The following is a 14,445-nucleotide window of genomic DNA, read 5'->3' on the forward strand; positions in this document are numbered from 1 at the left end:
CATGAGCCGGATAACATGGATGTGAGCATTCGCGCACCATCTCTGCTTTCAGGATGCACATCTGCCATGACCGGTTTGTTAAGGCAGCAGAGATGGAAACCTGCTTGCTTGCAGGAAGTCAATCAATGAAAAGGGTTGGAAGTGACGAACCAGTAAGCGGAGGGGAAAGCAGGTGCAGAGTCTTCAAGACAGATGGTCACATCATCTCAGATCATCCCCCATCCAAAACAATGATCTTTTCTACATCTGCTCAACCACCCTCACCCAAAAATTTTTCCGCTGTATCCACCATGTTCATCCACCTCCTGCATTATCCCCTACCCTTTATTGTAAGCTGCATCCCTTGTTGTCCATCTCGGTATATTTTCTCCCTCGGCCCTGCTGTTGGCACATCCCCTTCCCTTTCTGCTGTTCCTTTTCTCATGTTGTGTCTTGATCCATTCTATGTTATAACTCTTCCATGAGCCTTGACTGTATGCACAAACGTGTTGAATTGGTTGTCTTTTACAACTCAAACGAACCATTCAGATGGGTGATCCAAATGATTTAATATAACCACATTTATGTTATGGTAATACGAGTATCTACTCTTAGCTAAGCGAATGTGAGGTCTCTGACATTCTTATTAAAATGCTCATAGTGCAATGGGCCGTTCACACTGTGAAGCGTTCCATTCCAAGGGGTGTAACTGTTCCGAGTCATGAAACCGAGCTGACCTTTTCCAATTCCTCGGAAAGCAGTGGATGACATGATTGGATAACTGTATGTACTCAGCGAGCTGTTCCAGGCCTGTTCCCAAGGATGGCGTTAAGTTCTTCGGAGCATCGGATTGCTTTTGGTGATATCTCATGATTTTCTTAGTGGCCCTTCATTTCGTTGCATGCAAATTTCAGCTTTCGCATTTGATCACAACATTGCATTGCAGAACATACATCTCGTATAACAGCCACAGAGATTCTTTCGATTGAACAAAACAGTAAAACATCCAGGTATGGATACTTAAGGGGGCTGTCCATGGAAGCTGGGATTTTGGTGGCAGAAGCAGCACTTAAGCTGTTACAGAACAGGAACAGTTTACAATGCAGAACAGGAACAGTTTACAATGCAGAACAGGAACAGTTTACAATGCAGAACAGGAACAGTTTACAATGCAGAACAGGAACAGTTTACAATGCAGAACAGGAACAGTTTACAATGCAGAACAGGAACAGTTTACAATGCAGAACAGGAACAGTTTACAATGCAGAACAGGAACAGTCTACAATGCAGAACAGGAACAGTCTACAATGCAGAACAGGAACAGTTTACAATGCAGAACAGGATCAGTTTACAATGCAGAACAGGAACAGTTTACAATGCAGAACAGGAACAGTTTACAATGCAGATCAGGAACAGTTTACAATGCAGAACAGGAACAGTTTACAATGCAGAACAGGAACAGTCTACAATGCAGAACAGGATCAGTTTACAATGCAGAACAGGAACAGTTTACAATGCAGAACAGGAACAGTTTACAATGCAGATCAGGAACAGTTTACAATGCAGAACAGGAACAGTTTACAATGCAGAACAGGAACAGTTTACAATGCAGAACAGCAACAGTTTACAATGCAGATCAGCAACAGTTTACAATGCAGAACAGCAACAGTTTACAATGCAGATCAGGAACAGTTTACAATGCAGAACAGGAACAGTTTACAATGCAGAACAGCAACAGTCTACAATGCAGAACAGGAACAGTTTACAATGCAGAACAGGAACAGTTTACAATGCAGAACAAGAACAGTTTAGAATGCAGAACAGGAACAGTTTAGAATGCAGAACAGGAACAGTTTACAATGCAGAACAGGAACAGTTTACAATGCAGAACAGGAACAGTTTACAATGCAGAACAGGAACAGTCTACAATGCAGAACAGGATCAGTTTACAATGCAGAACAGGAACAGTTTACAATGCAGAACAGGAACAGTTTACAATGCAGATCAGGAACAGTTTACAATGCAGAACAGGAACAGTTTACAATGCAGAACAGCAACAGTTTACAATGCAGATCAGGAACAGTTTACAATGCAGAACAGGAACAGTTTACAATGCAGAACAGCAACAGTCTACAATGCAGAACAGGAACAGTTTACAATGCAGAACAGGAACAGTTTACAATGCAGAACAAGAACAGTTTAGAATGCAGAACAGCAACAGTCTACAATGCAGAACAGGAACAGTTTACAATGCAGAACAGGAACAGTTTACAATGCAGAACAGGAACAGTTTACAATGCAGAACAGGAACAGTTTACAATGCAGAACAAGAACAGTTTAGAATGCAGAACAGGACCAGTTTACAATGCAGAACAGGAACAGTTTACAATGCAGAACAGGAACAGTTTACAATGCAGAACAGGAACAGTTTACAATGCAGAACAGGAACAGTTTACAATGCAGAACAGCAACAGTTTACAATGCAGAACAGGAACAGTCTACAATGCAGAACAGCAACAGTTTACAATGCAGAACAAGAACAGTCTACAATGCAGAACAGGAACAGTTTACAATGCAGAACAGGAACAGTTTACAATGCAGAACAGGAACAGTTTACAATGCAGAACAGGAACAGTTTACAATGCAGATCAGGAACAGTTTACAATGCAGAACAGGAACAGTTTACAATGCAGAACAGGAACAGTTTACAATGCAGAACAGGAACAGTCTACAATGCAGAACAGGATCAGTTTACAATGCAGAACAGGAACAGTTTACAATGCAGAACAGGAACAGTTTACAATGCAGATCAGGAACAGTTTACAATGCAGAACAGGAACAGTTTACAATGCAGAACAGCAACAGTTTACAATGCAGATCAGGAACAGTTTACAATGCAGAACAGGAACAGTTTACAATGCAGAACAGCAACAGTCTACAATGCAGAACAGGAACAGTTTACAATGCAGAACAGGAACAGTTTACAATGCAGAACAAGAACAGTTTATAATGCAGAACAGGAACAGTTTACAATGCAGAACAGGAACAGTTTACAATGCAGAACAGGAACAGTTTACAATGCAGATCAGGAACAGTTTACAATGCAGAACAGGAACAGTTTACAATGCAGAACAGCAACAGTTTACAATGCAGAACAGGAACAGTCTACAATGCAGAACAGGATCAGTTTACAATGCAGAACAGGAACAGTTTACAATGCAGAACAGGAACAGTTTACAATGCAGATCAGGAACAGTTTACAATGCAGAACAGGAACAGTTTACAATGCAGAACAGGAACAGTTTACAATGCAGAACAGGAACAGTCTACAATGCAGAACAGGAACAGTCTACAATGCAGATCAGGAACAGTTTACAATGCAGAACAGGAACAGTTTACAATGCAGAACAGCAACAGTTTACAATGCAGAACAGGAACAGTCTACAATGCAGAACAGGAACAGTCTACAATGCAGAACAGGAACAGTTTACAATGCAGAACAGGCACAGTTTACAATGCAGAACAGGAACAGTTTACAATGCAGATCAGGAACAGTTTACAATGCAGAACAGGAACAGTTTACAATGCAGAACAGGAACAGTTTACAATGCAGAACAGGAACAGTCTACAATGCAGAACAGGAACAGTCTACAATGCAGAACAGGAACAGTCTACAATGCAGAACAGGAACAGTTTACAATGCAGAACAAGAACAGTTTACAATGCAGAACAAGAACAGTTTACAATGCAGAACAGGAACAGTTTACAATGCAGAACAGAACAGTTTACAATGCAGAACAGGAACAGTTTACAATGCAGAACTAGAACAGTTTACAATGCAGAATAGAAACAGTTTACAATGCAGAACAGGAACAGTTTACAATGCAGAACAGGAACAGTCTTCAATGCAGAACAGGAACAGTCTACAATGCAGAACAGGAACAGTTTACAATGCAGAACAGGAACAGTTTACAATGCAGAACAGGAACAGTGTACAATGCAGAACAGGAACAGTCTACATTGCAGAACAGCAACAGTTTACAATGCAGAACAAGAACAGTCTTCAATGCAGAACAGGAACAGTATACAATGCAGAACAGGAACAGTTTACAATGCAGAACAGGAACAGTTTACAATGCAGAACAGGAACAGTTTACAATGCAGAACAGCAACAGTTTACGATGCAGAACAGGAACAGTCTACAATGCAGAACAGGATCAGTTTACAATGCAGATCAGCAACAGTTTACAATGCAGAACAGCAACAGTCTACAATGCAGAACAGGAACAGTTTACAATGCAGAACAGGAACAGTTTACAATGCAGAACAGGAACAGTTTACAATGCAGAACAGCAACAGTTTACAATGCAGAACTAGAACAGTTTACAATGCAGAATAGAAACAGTTTACAATGCAGAACAGGAACAGTTTACAATGCAGAACAGGAACAGTCTTCAATGCAGAACAGGAACAGTCTACAATGCAGAACAGGAACAGTTTACAATGCAGAACAGGAACAGTTTACAATGCAGAACAGGAACAGTCTACAATGCAGCACAGGAACAGTCTACATTGCAGAACAGCAACAGTTTACAATGCAGAACAAGAACAGTCTACAATGCAGAACAGGAACAGTTTACAATGCAAAACAGGATCAGTTTACAATACAGAACAGGAACAGTTTACAATGCAGAACAGGAACAGTTTACAATGCAGATCAGGAACAGTTTACAATGCAGAACAGGAACAGTTTACAATGCAGAACAGGAACAGTTTACAATGCAGAACAGGAACAGTCTACAATGCAGAACAGGATCAGTTTACAATGCAGAACAGGAACAGTTTACAATGCAGAACAGGAACAGTTTACAATGCAGATCAGGAACAGTTTACAATGCAGAACAGGAACAGTTTACAATGCAGAACAGCAACAGTTTACAATGCAGATCAGGAACAGTTTACAATGCAGAACAGGAACAGTTTACAATGCAGAACAGCAACAGTCTACAATGCAGAACAGGAACAGTTTACAATGCAGAACAGGAACAGTTTACAATGCAGAACAAGAACAGTTTAGAATGCAGAACAGGAACAGTTTACAATGCAGAACAGGAACAGTTTACAATGCAGAACAGGAACAGTTTACAATGCAGATCAGGAACAGTTTACAATGCAGAACAGGAACAGTTTACAATGCAGAACAGCAACAGTTTACAATGCAGAACAGGAACAGTCTACAATGCAGAACAGGATCAGTTTACAATGCAGAACAGGAACAGTTTACAATGCAGAACAGGAACAGTTTACAATGCAGATCAGGACAGTTTACAATGCAGAACAGGAACAGTTTACAATGCAGAACAGGAACAGTTTACAATGCAGAACAGGAACAGTCTACAATGCAGAACAGGAACAGTCTACAATGCAGATCAGGAACAGTTTACAATGCAGAACAGGAACAGTTTACAATGCAGAACAGCAACAGTTTACAATGCAGAACAGGAACAGTCTACAATGCAGAACAGGAACAGTTTACAATGCAGAACAGGAACAGTTTACAATGCAGAACAGGACCAGTTTACAATGCAGATCAGGAACAGTTTACAATGCAGAACAGGATCAGTTTACAATGCAGAACAGGAACAGTTTACAATGCAGAACAGGAACAGTCTACAATGCAGAACAGGAACAGTCTACAATGCAGAACAGGAACAGTCTACAATGCAGAACAGGAACAGTTTACAATGCAGAACAAGAACAGTTTACAATGCAGAACAAGAACAGTTTACAATGCAGAACAGGAACAGTTTACAATGCAGAACAGAACAGTTTACAATGCAGAACAGGAACAGTTTACAATGCAGAACTAGAAGAGTTTACAATGCAGAATAGAAACAGTTTACAATGCAGAACAGGAACAGTTTACAATGCAGAACAGGAACAGTTTTCAATGCAGAACAGGAACAGTCTACAATGCAGAACAGGAACAGTTTACAATGCAGAACAGGAACAGTTTACAATGCAGAACAAGAACAGTTTACAATGCAGAACAGGAACAGTTTACAATGCAGAACAGAACAGTTTACAATGCAGAACAGGAACAGTTTACAATGCAGAACTAGAAGAGTTTACAATGCAGAATAGAAACAGTTTACAATGCAGAACTAGAAGAGTTTACAATGCAGAATAGAAACAGTTTACAATGCAGAACAGGAACAGTTTACAATGCAGAACAGGAACAGTCTTCAATGCAGAACAGGAACAGTCTACAATGCAGAACAGGAACAGTTTACAATGCAGAACAGGAACAGTTTACAATGCAGAACAGGAACAGTCTACAATGCAGAACAAGAACAGTTTACAATGCAGAACAGGAACAGTTTACAATGCAGAACAGCAACAGTCTACAATGCAGAACAGGAACAGTCTACAATGCAGACCAGGAACAGTCTACAATGCAGAACAGGAACAGTTTACAATGCAGAACAAGAACAGTTTACAATGCAGAACAGGAACAGTTTACAATGCAGAACAAGAACAGTTTACAATGCAGAACAGGAACAGTTTACAATGCAGAACAGCAACAGTTTACAATGCAGAACAGGAACAGTCTACAATGCAGAACAGGAACAGGTTAAAATGCAGAACAGGCACAGTTTACAATGCAGAACAGGAACAGTTTACAATGCAGAACAGGAACAGTTTACAATGCAGAACAGGAACAGTTTACAATGCAGAACAAGAACAGTTTACAATGCAGAACAGGAACAGTTTACAATGCAGAACAGCAACAGTCTACAATGCAGAACAGGAACAGTTTACAATGCAGAACAGAACAGTTTACAATGCAGAACAGGAACAGTTTACAATGCAGAACTAGAACAGTTTACAATGCAGAATAGAAACATTTTACAATGCAGAACAGGAACAGTTTACAATGCAGAACAGGAACAGTCTTCAATGCAGAACAGGAACAGTCTACAATGCAGAACAGGAACAGTTTACAATGCAGAACAGGAACAGTTTACAATGCAGAACAGGAACAGTTTACAATGCAGAACAAGAACAGTTTACAATGCAGAACAGGGACAGTTTACAATGCAGAACAGCAACAGTCTACAATGCAGAACAGGAACAGTCTACAATGCAGACCAGGAACAGTCTACAATGCAGAACAGGAACAGTTTACAATGCAGAACAGGAACAGTTTACAATGCAGATCAGGATCAGTTTACAATGCAGAACAGGAACAGTTTACAATGCAGAACAGGAACAGTTTACAATGCAGATCAGGAACAGTTTACAATGCAGAACAGGAACAGTTTACAATGCAGAACAGCAACAGTTTACAATGCAGATCAGGAACAGTTTACAATGCAGAACAGGAACAGTTTACAATGCAGAACAGCAACAGTCTACAATGCAGAACAGGAACAGTTTACAATGCAGAACAGGAACAGTTTACAATGCAGAACAAGAACAGTTTAGAATGCAGAACAGCAACAGTCTACAATGCAGAACAGCAACAGTCTACAATGCAGAACAGGAACAGTTTACAATGCAGAACAGGAACAGTTTACAATGCAGAACAGGAACAGTTTACAATGCAGAACAAGAACAGTTTAGAATGCAGAACAGGACCAGTTTACAATGCAGAACAGGAACAGTTTACAATGCAGAACAGGAACAGTTTACAATGCAGAACAGGAACAGTTTACAATGCAGAACAGGAACAGTTTACAATGCAGAACAGCAACAGTTTACAATGCAGAACAGGAACAGTCTACAATGCAGAACAGCAACAGTTTACAATGCAGAACAAGAACAGTCTACAATGCAGAACAGGAACAGTTTACAATGCAGAACAGGAACAGTTTACAATGCAGAACAGGAACAGTTTACAATGCAGAACAGGAACAGTTTACAATGCAGATCAGGAACAGTTTACAATGCAGAACAGGAACAGTTTACAATGCAGAACAGGAACAGTTTACAATGCAGAACAGGAACAGTCTACAATGCAGAACAGGATCAGTTTACAATGCAGAACAGGAACAGTTTACAATGCAGAACAGGAACAGTTTACAATGCAGATCAGGAACAGTTTACAATGCAGAACAGGAACAGTTTACAATGCAGAACAGCAACAGTTTACAATGCAGATCAGGAACAGTTTACAATGCAGAACAGGAACAGTTTACAATGCAGAACAGCAACAGTCTACAATGCAGAACAGGAACAGTTTACAATGCAGAACAGGAACAGTTTACAATGCAGAACAAGAACAGTTTAGAATGCAGAACAGGAACAGTTTACAATGCAGAACAGGAACAGTTTACAATGCAGAACAGGAACAGTTTACAATGCAGATCAGGAACAGTTTACAATGCAGAACAGGAACAGTTTACAATGGAGAACAGCAACAGTTTACAATGCAGAACAGGAACAGTCTACAATGCAGAACAGGATCAGTTTACAATGCAGAACAGGAACAGTTTACAATGCAGAACAGGAACAGTTTACAATGCAGATCAGGAACAGTTTACAATGCAGAACAGGAACAGTTTACAATGCAGAACAGGAACAGTTTACAATGCAGAACAGGAACAGTCTACAATGCAGAACAGGAACAGTCTACAATGCAGATCAGGAACAGTTTACAATGCAGAACAGGAACAGTTTACAATGCAGAACAGCAACAGTTTACAATGCAGAACAGGAACAGTCTACAATGCAGAACAGGAACAGTTTACAATGCAGAACAGGCACAGTTTACAATGCAGAACAGGAACAGTTTACAATGCAGATCAGGAACAGTTTACAATGCAGAACAGGAACAGTTTACAATGCAGAACAGGAACAGTTTACAATGCAGAACAGGAACAGTCTACAATGCAGAACAGGAACAGTCTACAATGCAGAACAGGAACAGTCTACAATGCAGAACAGGAACAGTTTACAATGCAGAACAAGAACAGTTTACAATGCAGAACAAGAACAGTTTACAATGCAGAACAGGAACAGTTTACAATGCAGAACAGAACAGTTTACAATGCAGAACAGGAACAGTTTACAATGCAGAACTAGAACAGTTTACAATGCAGAATAGAAACAGTTTACAATGCAGAACAGGAACAGTTTACAATGCAGAACAGGAACAGTCTTCAATGCAGAACAGGAACAGTCTACAATGCAGAACAGGAACAGTTTACAATGCAGAACAGGAACAGTTTACAATGCAGAACAGGAACAGTCTACAATGCAGAACAAGAACAGTTTACAATGCAGAACAGGAACAGTTTACAATGCAGAACAGCAACAGTCTACAATGCAGAACAGGAACAGTCTACAATGCAGACCAGGAACAGTCTACAATGCAGAACAGGAACAGTTTAGAATGCAGAACAGGAACAGTTTACAATGCAGAACAGGAACAGTTTACAATGCAGAACAGGAACAGTTTACAATGCAGAACAGGAACAGTTTACAATGCAGAACAGGAACAGTCTACAATGCAGAACAGGATCAGTTTACAATGCAGAACAGGAACAGTTTACAATGCAGAACAGGAACAGTTTACAATGCAGATCAGGAACAGTTTACAATGCAGAACAGGAACAGTTTACAATGCAGAACAGCAACAGTTTACAATGCAGATCAGGAACAGTTTACAATGCAGAACAGGAACAGTTTACAATGCAGAACAGCAACAGTCTACAATGCAGAACAGGAACAGTTTACAATGCAGAACAGGAACAGTTTACAATGCAGAACAAGAACAGTTTAGAATGCAGAACAGGAACAGTTTACAATGCAGAACAGGAACAGTTTACAATGCAGAACAGGAACAGTTTACAATGCAGAACAGGAACAGTTTACAATGCAGAACAGGAACAGTTTACAATGCAGAACAAGAACAGTTTAGAATGCAGAACAGGACCAGTTTACAATGCAGAACAGGAACAGTTTACAATGCAGAACAGGAACAGTTTACAATGCAGAACAGGAACAGTTTACAATGCAGAACAGGAACAGTTTACAATGCAGAACAGGAACAGTCTACATTGCAGAACAGCAACAGTTTACAATGCAGAACAAGAACAGTCTACAATGCAGAACAGGAACAGTTTACAATGCAGAACAGGATCAGTTTACAATGCAGAACAGGAACAGTTTACAATGCAGAACAGGAACAGTTTACAATGCAGATCAGGAACAGTTTACAATGCAGAACAGGAACAGTTTACAATGCAGAACAGGAACAGTTTACAATGCAGAACAGGAACAGTCTACAATGCAGAACAGGATCAGTTTACAATGCAGAACAGGAACAGTTTACAATGCAGAACAGGAACAGTTTACAATGCAGATCAGGAACAGTTTACAATGCAGAACAGGAACAGTTTACAATGCAGAACAGCAACAGTTTACAATGCAGATCAGGAACAGTTTACAATGCAGAACAGGAACAGTTTACAATGCAGAACAGCAACAGTCTACAATGCAGAACAGGAACAGTTTACAATGCAGAACAGGAACAGTTTACAATGCAGAACAAGAACAGTTTAGAATGCAGAACAGGAACAGTTTACAATGCAGAACAGGAACAGTTTACAATGCAGAACAGGAACAGTTTACAATGCAGATCAGGAACAGTTTACAATGCAGAACAGGAACAGTTTACAATGCAGAACAGCAACAGTTTACAATGCAGAACAGGAACAGTCTACAATGCAGAACAGGATCAGTTTACAATGCAGAACAGGAACAGTTTACAATGCAGAACAGGAACAGTTTACAATGCAGATCAGGAACAGTTTACAATGCAGAACAGGAACAGTTTACAATGCAGAACAGGAACAGTTTACAATGCAGAACAGGAACAGTCTACAATGCAGAACAGGAACCGTCTACAATGCAGATCAGGAACAGTTTACAATGCAGAACAGGAACAGTTTACAATGCAGAACAGCAACAGTTTACAATGCAGAACAGGAACAGTCTACAATGCAGAACAGGAACAGTTTACAATGCAGAACAGGAACAGTTTACAATGCAGAACAGGAACAGTTTACAATGCAGATCAGGAACAGTTTACAATGCAGAACAGGATCAGTTTACAATGCAGAACAGGAACAGTTTACAATGCAGAACAGGAACAGTCTACAATGCAGAACAGGAACAGTCTACAATGCAGAACAGGAACAGTCTACAATGCAGAACAGGAACAGTTTACAATGCAGAACAAGAACAGTTTACAATGCAGAACAAGAACAGTTTACAATGCAGAACAGGAACAGTTTACAATGCAGAACAGAACAGTTTACAATGCAGAACAGGAACAGTTTACAATGCAGAACTAGAAGAGTTTACAATGCAGAATAGAAACAGTTTACAATGCAGAACAGGAACAGTTTACAATGCAGAACAGGAACAGTCTTCAATGCAGAACAGGAACAGTCTACAATGCAGAACAGGAACAGTTTACAATGCAGAACAGGAACAGTTTACAATGCAGAACAGGAACAGTCTACAATGCAGAACAAGAACAGTTTACAATGCAGAACAGGAACAGTTTACAATGCAGAACAGCAACAGTCTACAATGCAGAACAGGAACAGTCTACAATGCAGACCAGGAACAGTCTACAATGCAGAACAGGAACAGTTTACAATGCAGAACAAGAACAGTTTACAATGCAGAACAGGAACAGTTTACAATGCAGAACAAGAACAGTTTACAATGCAGAACAGGAACAGTTTACAATGCAGAACAGCAACAGTTTACAATGCAGAACAGGAACAGTCTACAATGCAGAACAGGAACAGGTTAAAATGCAGAACAGGAACAGTTTACAATGCAGAACAGGAACAGTTTACAATGCAGAACAGGAACAGTTTACAATGCAGAACAGGAACAGTTTACAATGCAGAACAAGAACAGTTTACAATGCAGAACAGGAACAGTTTACAATGCAGAACAGCAACAGTCTACAATGCAGAACAGGAACAGTTTACAATGCAGAACAGAACAGTTTACAATGCAGAACAGGAACAGTTTACAATGCAGAACTAGAACAGTTTACAATGCAGAATAGAAACATTTTACAATGCAGAACAGGAACAGTTTACAATGCAGAACAGGAACAGTCTTCAATGCAGAACAGGAACAGTCTACAATGCAGAACAGGAACAGTTTACAATGCAGAACAGGAACAGTTTACAATGCAGAACAGGAACAGTTTACAATGCAGAACAAGAACAGTTTACAATGCAGAACAGGGACAGTTTACAATGCAGAACAGCAACAGTCTACAATGCAGAACAGGAACAGTCTACAATGCAGACCAGGAACAGTCTACAATGCAGAACAGGAACAGTTTACAATGCAGAACAAGAACAGTTTACAATGCAGAACAGGAACAGTTTACAATGCAGAACAAGAACAGTTTACAATGCAGAACAGGAACAGTTTACAATGCAGAACAGCAACAGTTTACAATGCAGAACAGGAACAGTCTACAATGCAGAACAGGAACAGTTTACAATGCAGAACAGGAACAGTTTACAATGCAGAACAGGAACAGTTTACAATGCAGAACAGGAACAGTTTACAATGCAGAACAGGAACAGTTTACAATGCAGAACAGGAACAGTCTACAATGCAGAACAGGAACAGTTTACAATGCAGAACAGGAACAGTTTACAATGCAGACCAAGAACAGTTTACAATGCAGAACAGGAACAGTTTACAATGCAGAACAGGAACAGTTTACAATGCAGAACAGGGACAGTTTACAATGCAGAACAGGAACAGTTTACCATGCAGAACAGGAACAGTTTACCATGCAGAACAGGAAGAGTTTACCATGCAGAACAGGAACAGTTTAACATGCAGAACAGGAACAGTTTACAAAATTCTGAAATCATCATCAACCTGTTTTCAGTCCACTGCAGGATGAAGGTCACGATCAGACCATCGTTACCTTGGGGGTGTATTTCCCAGTCGGCAATGAAGAGAGAGTTTGGGCAAGAATTTGTATTTTTTTACGGTGCCGGCGATGAGACCCCTTCTCTTCACGAAAGACAGCGTTGGATATTGAATGCCCACCAATGACCAATTCTAGCAGATGAGTCCTCCAACTTTTAACGTCCTTATGATGGACGGTGTGCACATTGATACGCAATCTGGCCTATGAGACACCAGGATGACAGTTTGGAGCTGGGTCGAGATTCCAGGCTAGACAGTTCAAATGCAAGTTCACATAAATCTAAGGCCATCCTGCCAACCCACCTCAATATCCATGAATAAGTATGGGTAAACATTTTGAATGTAATCACAACATTGCGAGAACTACAGATCAGAAAATGCAACAGCACAGACAAGATTTCTCTTTGCCGAAAAGACAAAGGTTCAGAATGCTGTGTGTTCGAGATTAGGTTAAATAAAAAAGAAGTTTACAATACCAGAACGGCACTCGGTAAAGGTTCATTCTTCCGCCAGGCTGAACAGTTTACGTTTTGTATCTCACTGATAGGCCAGATCTGCATCCTGACCATTCATTCTTGTCACGCACTAACATGTAATCGGCTTGTTATTGTCACCTATCTAACTCATCTACCGAGTTTTGTCATAATCCCTCCACAGGTGTTGGCTTAGCGGTTAGGGTGCCGGCTTGGTATCCTAGGATCCTGGGTTCAGAATCCCGGTCATCGCTGAATTAACGCCAGGGGGGTTGACTCAACCTGTCATCCTTCCGAGGTCGGGAAATTTGATCACCAGTTCACTGGTAATTCCTTGTGTGTCGCAAGAGGCGACTGAAAGGGTTGGTGGCAGGAAGGGCATCCGGCCATTAAACATTAGCTTCAAAAAGGGGACCACGGTGCCCAAAAAAGGCCAACCCCCGCTCCGCAGGGAATAAATGGCCTCTAAAGGTGGTTCTTTGATTTTCTTCTTCCCTCCACAACTTTTTGAGATATCATGCTGTACTGTATATCATCTTTGGCCCCATCTCTCAATGGTGAAGAATTACTTTCAAAACTAAAACAAAATTCTCCTATCCATATCCGGATCCATATGTTAACCAAAATCGAATCAATTTGTCCTTGTCACATACCTATCCTGTCCACCAAGTTTCATCAGAATCCGTTCATAATTTTTGGGATATTCTGCTCAGAGCAGACAAACAGACAGGGGTGAAAACATAACCTCTGTCCACCTTCAGTGGCAGAGGTAACAAATCGGACAAGGAAAAAAAAAGAATAAGATGAAGAAACATTTGAACAACTATTTAAATGTAAGAATATTTAGCCCACATTGAAAGTGAATTGAAATGTAAACCGTATTGCCAAAAGTATTGGGACAACATACCCAGACGTCAAATAAACCCTCCCTACCTGCAAATGCATGTTTTGCCTACAATGAAAAGGTGTATTAATGTAACATTTTGGACAATGTTGCACCACC

General features: G+C 40.3%; 1 protein-coding gene across 3 annotated transcripts in view; it reads right to left on the minus strand.

The window, feature by feature from the left end:
- LOC137435388 (glypican-5) overlaps positions 1-14,445 on the minus strand; it is a 91,332-nt gene that overhangs the window by 23,472 nt on the left and 53,415 nt on the right. The window lies entirely within an intron of this gene.

The sequence above is a fragment of the Myxine glutinosa genome, chromosome 9, assembly GCF_964187855.1.
Source record: "Myxine glutinosa chromosome 9, kmMyxGlut1.1, whole genome shotgun sequence".
NCBI lineage: Eukaryota > Metazoa > Chordata > Myxini > Myxiniformes > Myxinidae > Myxine > Myxine glutinosa.